The 10,243-nt window shown below is 36.8% G+C and overlaps 1 non-coding gene across 1 annotated transcript; it reads left to right on the top strand.

Moving 5' to 3' along the window:
- The first annotated feature begins 217 nt into the window (after nt 1-217).
- Nucleotides 218-324, top strand: LOC118760054 (U6 spliceosomal RNA). Its single transcript, XR_004996549.1, has one exon. It is a non-coding gene; the product is annotated as a U6 spliceosomal RNA (small nuclear RNA).
- Nucleotides 325-10,243: the final 9,919 nt, after the last annotated feature.

Here is a 10,243-nt window from a genome sequence, read left to right on the forward strand (position 1 = left end):
TTCACATCTGAGATGTCATTTCTTATTTACCTGAAACAACTGTGAGCTAATTTGCTATATTTAATGAATAGCAATTTATATAATGTGAGTTCTGTAATACCCAAAGTAGGCACATTGAATTCTCTAAATCAAGCAGTCAAAATACGGTGCAACGTTTTCCTTATGACCCTGTGGAGAAAGAAAAATTATCTTTGGTTCTCACAATATAAGCAGTTTAGTATTCAATTTTATTCCACGTATGCTAAAAATAGAACAATACAGTGAAGATTAATACAGCCCCTGCAAAAGGATGACATAAAAATGTATGAAAACTTGCTGTATTTTCTGAAAATACATGAAACTCTATGTTCTCTAACCTATGAATTACGGGCTAGATGAGGGAGAGATAATAGTAAATTATTGAAGTGAAATTACCTCCATCTATTTTCTTTTATCACAAATATATTCTTGCACATGAACATTTTGTACAATGCAGGTAGTCAGTAACAGGTGCTCTGTAAGTGTTATGACATGATGATAATGCACTAAATTTGTGAAGACATGAATGCCCTTCAAATTAAAAAAAAATACGTCATAAAATTCATGTGAATTTCAAAGGCAACAATTACTTTGTAGTGCTGGTGTTGAAAAAGTTGTAAATAATTTAAGTTAAATATGTATAATTTACTTTTTCTTATTCTCTTACTCTACATGGAAATTAAGGCTTAAAGAAAGCTAATTATCAGACAAGATTTGAAGCTTATGAAAAAGCCACAAAGCAAAAATATTTGCTTTACATATGTACTTTTAAAAACATATTTATTATTAATTTTAGTAATTTTTGGTAGGAGGACTCCAATAAGTTAGAAAAATGCAGAAATTATAAAATTAACAGCATAATAATATTAAAAATTAATCAAGGGTTAATTAAATTACAGAATTACGTTGTATATGAAAACATTTAATTATGTAGATTACAATAACTTTGTGCTCAAGTAAATGCAAATGGCTTGACTGGGAAGAACCACAAAACTGGAAGATAAGATGTTTAAATTGGATTATTAAATGGTTATTGCCGGGGACATACAATGTATTTCTTTGGCAAATTTTCTTGTATAATGTCATAGTGCTTATCTTCAGATTTTGAATCTGAATGAAGAATAGATCATCATGTTTCTACACAACTATTTGTTTTTTACCAAAGTATTGGTATCAGTGAGATTAAAACATATTAAGAGACCATAAAACAACACTACAAAAGTTTATGTATCAAACAATTGTAAAAATAAGAGACCATATAAATGTATTAAATGTTAATAATATTGATAAATAATGTTAATAAAATAATGTTAATAAATGTTAATGGTGGATGCGGTATATTTGATACTTTAAGTAAAATCTTGATTTCTTTTTCAAGAGTTTACAATGCTGCTGGGAGAAACAGATTATAAATAAGCACAGTGAGAATTATGTTGATCAACACTTGCCACTTGAAAGTGTTCTTAGGATAGTTTAAGCCTCATGATTATGAGGACATACACTTGGAACAAGGGCATGGTATACAAAGCATAAGAATGGAAGTACGCGAAGGACAGTGAGATAGGAAAGGGTATTCTAGAGAAAGCCACAAACACAAAAGTATTTAGAAAATGGTGGAGAGGAATAGTGCTTTACGAGAAATTTCAAGGGTATTGCAAGATGGAAACATGTTAGTTGTGTAATGTTTTACTCAAGAGACAGTCGCTCCATATGTTAAGTTTATGGAACCTATTCTATGATTTAGGCTTACTACAAGAAAGCTTAAGTGTGTGGGCATTTCCAGAATTGATAAAATAGGAGATTAGGACTCCATCCCAAACCTACCCCATCTTTTTTCCTGCCTAGTTCACCCCTCTACTTCCAGCCCTATTTCCAATGCACATATACATGCACACCCGGCTTCTGTAAGACTTTGGTTTACATATTTGTTTCTTTCTTCCTGCTACTACTAGTACTGTTAATTGACCTTCTCATGCATACACCGAAATAACACAATTAATTCTATGGTTAGAATTTCAATGTTGAAAAGGTAAAATTCAGGTCAAAATGGAAGCTCTACCATTAATTTTTCACATCATTTTATGTAAAGATGAGAAAATATTCATGTGAGGGTCTGATACCTAGAAATATTGTTCTCCTTCAGACATGCACCAATCAATAACGTAATACTGAAACTATATCCGTGTGCACTTCTCTACCTCACTAATTCTCACAGGCCTTATAATTCATTTGAACGCAGAGTATGGTAAAAATGGCACTCTGACTCTGCCATCCTTGAAGCTTAGGACATTTAGAATGTTTTCTTTCTTTCCTCCTCCTCTCTTTTCCCCTCCTCTCCCCTCCCCCTTCCTCTCCCCTCCCCTCCCCTCCTTTTCTTTCTTTCTTTCTTTCTTTCTTTCTTTCTTTCTTTCTTTCTTTCTTTCTTTCTTTCCTTTTTTCATTCTTTTGCTCTTTCACTCTTTTTCTCTTTTCTCTCTTAAAGATTTATTTTATTTAAATTAGAAAGGCAGAATTATATAAAGAAGAAGAGACAGAACTTTCAACCTCTGATTCACTTCCCATTGACTACAACTGGCAGAACTGAACCAATTCAAGGTCTCTTCTGGGGGTCCCATGGAGGTGCAGGAGCCCCATGACTTGGGCCCTCCTCTGATGCTTTTCCAGGCCATGAACAGGGAGTTGGATCAGAAGTGGAGCATCTGGCAGTGGAACCAGCTCCCATGTGGGATGCCAGCACTGCAGGTGGAAGTTTAGTCTGCTATGCAACGCGCTGGGCATCTGTTTTGCTTTGCCTTTTTTTAAAAATAGACATGTTTATTTGAAAGGTGGAAGGAGGAAAGACAGAAGAAAGAGAAAACATGAAAGACAGAGAGTGAGAGAAAACCATTTGCTGGATCGCTCCCAAACTGGCAGTGGCAGATCTGATACAACCAGCAGCCAGGAGCAAGAAATGCCATGCTGATCTCTTTCAAGGGGGATGGCAGCCCAAGAACTTTGGCCATGTTATGCTGCTTTCCCTGATATATTAGTAGGGAGCTGGGCAACAGCAGGAGGAGCTAGAGCTTGAACTGTCTGTGCGATATGGGATGTGAGTATCATGAAAAATAAAATCCAGTAATAACCACCACGTTATAGCTTTGGTCTTTGCTTTTTTTTTTTAATGTGCATTCTCATCAGGGCAAAGAGATTATTTTTAAACAGGCTTGCATATACAATTTTAGGTATTTAGCAACTTTGTTTTCTTGAAGCTTTAAGTCTCCACAGAGTCGTATGTTGATTACCCTACTACAGATGAATGCAAAGGCTCTAGGTGCACAAATAGCAGAAAACCAGGAGGCCATGCAGACAGAGAACCATGAAACAAAAGGACCCAGAATTCCAGAAAGAAGAAAAGAAGATTATACTTATGGGACACCATTTTAATATTCAAAACTAAATCTTAAGTCCAGTATTGAACCAAATCAGCAACAAACATGTGAAACTGTAAAATTCATCTAACTACTGCACAAACCATATAATTGGGAACGGTTATTGTATTTTTTAAGGAAATAAAGAGTTGTGAAATCAAAATAATTGTTATAACATTCTGTAGGCAATATCAGATATTTACACATTTCTTTTCATATTTATTGCAAATTTTGAAAGATATTGAGTAACTTAGACCATACTGTACACATATTTCCCAAGGCGTGCCACAATGAATTTATGTTCCAACTCAACAGTCTGTGAAGCTATCATTCTTTTGCAAATGTGGTTTAAAAAGGTGAAATAGTAAATTATTTTTGCTTGAATCTTGCAGTATATGAAGGACTCTATACAGTGATAAATACAGCTTCCTCTTGGTCTTGAGGAATTAACAATGTCTCAGGACAGATGAGAAATAAGGAATTGGTGAATTACTGTTATTGTGTAAATTCAGCTTACTTACGCTAACAACTTGTTACTGACATAGAAAATATGTTAAGGGCTACTGGGATTGACCATGCTGAGATGACAAGCAAACAAAAAAAATGAACAAGCAAACACTAATTACCAAGTTTTACCAATCTATAAGGAAAAAGTCAATTGCAATAAGTGTGAGATAGGTATCTACTTGTATATGCAACTGCTAATATTTTACAAACGCTTGAAGATATAGAATGAAAATTGTTGCAGGAATTGTTTTCCAGACATAAAGTAATCAGAAGGAAAATAGATTTTAATACCCAGGCAGTCTTCCAAAATTTCAAGAAAGAAATGTGAAAAAATATTTTTTAATGGTTGTGGAAATTTTACTTGTGAGGTTTTCTCCCTTAGAGTCTAGCATCATAAGCAAAACATTAACAATAGTAGTAGTTATTTCAAAGAGAGAGAAAGATACTCAACTGATTTGTTCTGCATGTTCTCGCAAGTGCCAGGGTGAGGCCGGATGAAGTCAGGATCTGGTCTCCCAGGGGCTGCCTTATCAGAAACCTGGAATCAGGGTGCTTGGACTATTTTCCACTAATTTTGTAGTTTCATTGGTAGGAAGCTGGGTCAGAAGTGGAGTCTAATTAGTGCTCATACCAGATACCAGAATCTGAGCCTGGGGCTTTTCCCACTGCACATAAATTCTGGCTTCTTATAGAGGACTTTCTAAACTTGAGATCAAATAAAATTCTTATATAATAATCTTGGGGCCCATTTTAAACTGAAATGATTCAGTCAATTGGGTTTTTTTTGGAAATTTTACTTAAAAATAGTTATTTATTTTTATTGGAAAGTCAAATATACAGAATGGAGGAGAGACAGAGAGGATGATCTTTCTCCCACTGATTCACTCGCCAAATGTCCACAATGGTCGGAGCTGAGCTGATTAAAGCCAGAATCCAGAAGCTTCTTCCAGGTCTCCCACAGGGATGCAGGGTTCCAAGGCTTTAAGCTGTCCTTGACTTCTTTTCAAGACCACAAGCAGGGAGCTGAATGGAAAGTGGGGCTGCCGGGATTAGAACCAGCACCCTCACGGGATCTAGGCGTGTGCAAGTCGAGGACTTTAGCCACTAGGCTATGGTGAGTGGCCATTTCTATATTCTCCTTTTTCTCCCTGTTCATTCACTAAGAGCACTGAGCTTATCTAGTTTCTGAAACTAACTTCAACTATGCTGCAGTAGTACTTTCTTGCCCCTATAGAACAAAGCATCTATCAAAATCACCCAATGAATTATATAAAATTTTTTCCTAAACATATGTAAAAATAATCTCAGCTCCTAAACATATATAACAAGATAGTCGGTCCTTTCCAATACCATCCTGTGCAATATGAATGGCTGTACAACTTATTTTAGATGTTGAGATATTGCATATAATTTGAAAATACATGGATACTTATATATTCTTAAGATTAGCAAGTTTCTGGAGCCTAATTATTCACTAAGATCTGTATGCCCCATTTCCCCAAACATTTCCTTCCTACTATGATGTGTTCAAAGGATCTCAAAGTATTAGTGATATGTTCAATGCTAGCAAAGAGAGCTTCAACATTCCAACAGACCTTGAAACAAATTACTGCTGTTGGTTACAGCAACGGAAAAATTATTGTTGCTGATAGTTGACCAAAGATGAGAATTTATCCCGTTTTATGATTAAATCAGTTCCTTACACAGCAAAGCTTGAGGGCTAATCTCACACAGAGATAACGTGTCCTGCGACCTCTGTATTAGTTGTCACTAAACAGGCCAATATATTTGACTTATCTTATACTCCATCAAGAATTCGCTCGCATATGGGGACAGCAGTGCACTTTTCCGGAGGCTTCTGTGTAGATCCTGTAATTGATTAGCCGAGGAGGTGGCAGTACATGTGCACAACAGGCAACTTTAATATGAAATATTTACAAAGTGTGCCCTCAGCCAGTTCCCCTGCTGGGGGCATACTTCCCAAATCCCAGTTCTTGTTTTTTCCTTCCACTTTCTCTACACTGTTTCTCTGTTCACACTCTGTTTTCCACATCCTCCTCCTTCTGTCTTCTCCACCTGAACACTAATTTGCTTGTTCATTTATTTATATTTTCCTAAATTTGAAGAAGAGCTGGTAGTGCTTTCCTGGCTCCATTCTGCTTTCTCAATGATATCTGGAATTAAAGCAGTGATTTCCATTTTAATTAACAAATGTCGTAGAATATTGTTCAGAATGCACATGCTTGTTGGAAAATGTAGGAAATTATGCTAATAGACATAGTAGGAAGTGTGAAAACAAGATAATGTTACAATATCTTCATGTGTCACCTGCTCTTTAGATGGCTTAAGAAATGTAAAGTTTTTGAAGTAGAAAAATTCAGTGTGGGTAAATTTGCAAATTTGATTCATTTATCATATTTTATGTCATTTAATCATTCCCAAATGGAAATGCTATCTAACTAGTGTTACTTGATTCATAAATAACAAAATAATTTTAAGTCATGTAGATAATTACATAATTGTTATAAAATCAAGGTTTATTGCAACTTGTAGCAAATCATTTAAATGTTACTGAAAGTAAGTACAAAGCAAGAATTTTTCTATAAGAAATAATCTAATCCAATATTTGATTAATTTAAAGAAGCAGAGATGAATATTTTAGGTTCATAATTGTTTAAAAACAAAGATTTTTACCTTAACAAAAATATTTAATATAGGGTCCAGTGCAATAGCGTAGCAGTTAAGGTCCTCGCCTTGAAAGTGCCAGGGTCCAATATGGTTGCTGGTTCTAATTCCGGCAGCTCCAACTCCCATCCAGCTCCTTGCTTGTGGCCTGGGAAAGTAGTCCAGGACAATCCAAAGCCTTGGGACGCTGCACCGTGTGGGAGACCCGGAAGAGGCTCCTAGTTTCAGATTGGCTCAGCTCCAGCCATTGCGGCAGCTTAAGGAGTGAATCATTGGATGGCAGACCTTTCTCCCTGTCTCTCCTCTTTGTATATCTGCCTTTCCAATAAAAAAATAAATAAATCTTTAAAAAATATTGAATACAATAAAATTTATATTAAAATGGATTGAAGTAAAGAGATAACTGTCTCCAAAGGTTAAAATCAAACCACATTTGGGTAAGAATCTCAAAATCCAATTGAGGCATCTTCTTGTGTATGATTATCATTTGGAAAATTCTCAAAATTTCTCCTTATAAATTAGAAACAATATTTGTTGAATCCACATCTTCCTAAATTTGCAAAAAGCATCATGTGCCTAAATGTGCTGCCTAGAGCGTGATCCCAAAGCCCTTAGTTTGTCTAACACATCAGTCCCTCTTAGCTGTGAAGCTAGATAAGTTTCCACTATCTTTCCTAACTTCCACTATCCTAGTTTTGAACTAAGAACAATTCTGTTTTACCCTGCTGATCTGAGACTGTACTTGCCTATCTGACGTGGCCTGTTTTGACAAAGCGAATTATATTCAAATGCTGTAACAAACATAAGCTAAAAACTCAATGTATTTTCATTTAGTATCCGTTCAAAGCATTTCTATCACCTAGTGCCCCTGGGAACTGCATGCCCTCAATTGTCATGTTTTTGTCCAGCGTGCCTGAGCCTCCCCACCTCAGCTATTTCCAACTGGCTTGAAAGGTTTTGCTCATCTGCATACCGGGTACTTGACACCAACAGAATGAGTCAGTCCACATTTCTGTGTGACAATATCTGTTGGAAGGAACTGGAGAGAAATCATCCTTGCACATATCAGAAATGATCACAGAAATAAGAAAGCAAAATACGGAACATGGCGACGTCCTTTTACCTCCTACCTCCTACAAGACCTAAATGTTATGGAACACCTTCCAGATAGGAATTCAATGGTCTGTGAAATTTTGAAGAAAATACAGGGTATTGTGGAATAGAATACTTTTCAAAATGATGTTAGCATCCATGTTGATGCTAGCTGCCATTTTCCTATTTTCTGGATAAGCGTCACTAGTATTGAATCAGGACACTGTGTTAGCAGGCTCCTGGGACAAGGCAATCATTGGTTATGGCAATGCAACAATGACATTCTAATTTCTTTGAATTTGGCATATTGAAATATATATACATATATTCAAACTATGGGACAAATTGCAAGTATGTAAGCTCTGAAAGCATGAAACAGATAATCTGCTTAATTTTATGAATGATAACATGCAGTAACACTATGCCACTCAAACTGTATTTTCATATTACTACATTCAGTTTGGTAAATGTAGCTTAATTCAGCTCTATCCGTATCTTAAATGACTATGTGGGTGGGCCTCAGGACCGGGTGTCTTGCTCGGATCCCGACTCCAGCCACCATGTGTACGTGGTGAGTTGTCCCCCGGGCCTGCCTGGGTTCGGGGGCTGCTCCCTTCGGGGTGAGAGGGGAAAGTTTCCGTGACTGGGTAGGTCCGAGGCCCACCTGCCACCCTCATTGGGCGGTGAATGGGATTGGGGAGGGGCACGACCTTGGGCCTGGGAGTTTAAACTTCCAGCAGCCTGCCAGCTGCTGGTGGGCCTCAGGACAGGACGTCTTGCTTGGATCCGGACTCCAGCCACTGTGTGTACATGGTGAGCTGTCCCGGGCGGCTAGTATGCCAGTTGGTGCCAGGCTCCACCTGCTGGCCGCCCGGCCGGGGAGCTCTGGGATTTTGGTTCTTTGAATCGCTGCTTAGGTAGCTCCAGGTTGATCCCACTGTGCTTCTGGGAAGTGAGTCAATCCTAAAGATTCCCAATGACAGTAACTCTTCCTTTGAAGAACTTGTAATCACTGAACACCAGTTCATGCAAAAACTAAGGGTTGAGGCTTGTCCAGCAGGATATCCTGTTACCTAACATTATGATGGATCAGCAGATGGGTCACATTAGGCAGGGCGAAATGCCGGACTCAGAACCCTAGCCAAGAAAAGACAGAAGACAGAACAAGTCAATCAACCACCTCAGCTATATGTTGGCAGCGAAATACTGGGCAAATGGAGACTCTATGATGGACTATGTCAATCAGTGAATTCTTCAATGACCTCATCGTGCTCGGCGTGGTGAGACTGGCAGCTATTCATAACTGATGAACTATTAAAACCACTTGAGCAAGGATCTCAGAGCATGCCCCACATCCGGGACTTGGGGTGGGGGTGGGAAACTGGGTGGGGTTTCTCCCTCAATATCCCCCTTTACCTCAGCTACATGAAGGAAACAATATGGAAATAATAGTTTTACCCACTTCCCTATAGCCCTTGAACCTTTTTACCCTAATTAACTATGTAAAGATTGTCAAAAATATAATTAAAAATAAATAAATAAATAAGAAAAACCTAAAAAAAATGACTATGTGAAATCACTTACTCCATTGAACTATGCTTTGAGTCACATATAAGAAAGAGGAATGTAAAAATAATAAATAAAATACACGTTTCTCACACTCAGCAAATTGCCAGCTGGCACAATAGACAGACTTTATTCACATCAATTGCCTCCAGAGCAGCTCGCCCTACAATTTTAATGTATATGATTTTCTCCAAATATGTTTTCTATCATAGGGAGAGCTGTTGCTTCTTTAATCTTTTTTTAAAAATTTAGACATCTATCATCAATTAAGACAACTTCACATATGTTTGTGTACATCTTAGTGCTGGAGACAAAATGCAGTCGTAACTAATATATTTGGTGCATTTATTTAACATAGTCAGGAGGGCATCTGATATTTTTGGAAAAGAAATATTTCAGAGATCAAAAACAGTGCAGAAAAATGTCATCAAATAATTTTGTAAAGTTCTAAAATATGGTTCAAAAATTTGTCAGAGTTTAATTATGAATGAGCAAAAACTGGAGGAATTCAGTGTGGAATATATATGAAAAATAAGAGCCAAATAATGACACTAAGTAACTCACATGCTACAGACCCACCCGTATTTTATACAATTTACATTAAGTATACTATTAACAATAGGAACATAACATCTGCTGTTAGTGAGGATTGATGCATTTGGTAGTGCCACTTGTGATAAATTCATTTTGTGGCCTTGACTAGGTCAGTTATTAAATTCTCAGATTTTGTGACTAAGTAAAATCGTTTGTAGTCATCATTTTTATCTTTTCAAATTCAAGCATTTGTGGTGAATAACAAGCAGCTGTTTCATATGAGTAAAGTATTAAGCAACATCTAACATATAAACATATGGATATTATATGTAGTTAGGCATAAATTCTGCGAATAACTTTATGTATTTGAGTATGCATTGAAAAGTAATAGTAGTGAATGTTGGTTTTAGCTGGTATTTGTTTGTTTCACATTT

This window comes from Ochotona princeps, chromosome 11 (genome assembly GCF_030435755.1).
Source record: "Ochotona princeps isolate mOchPri1 chromosome 11, mOchPri1.hap1, whole genome shotgun sequence".
NCBI lineage: Eukaryota > Metazoa > Chordata > Mammalia > Lagomorpha > Ochotonidae > Ochotona > Ochotona princeps.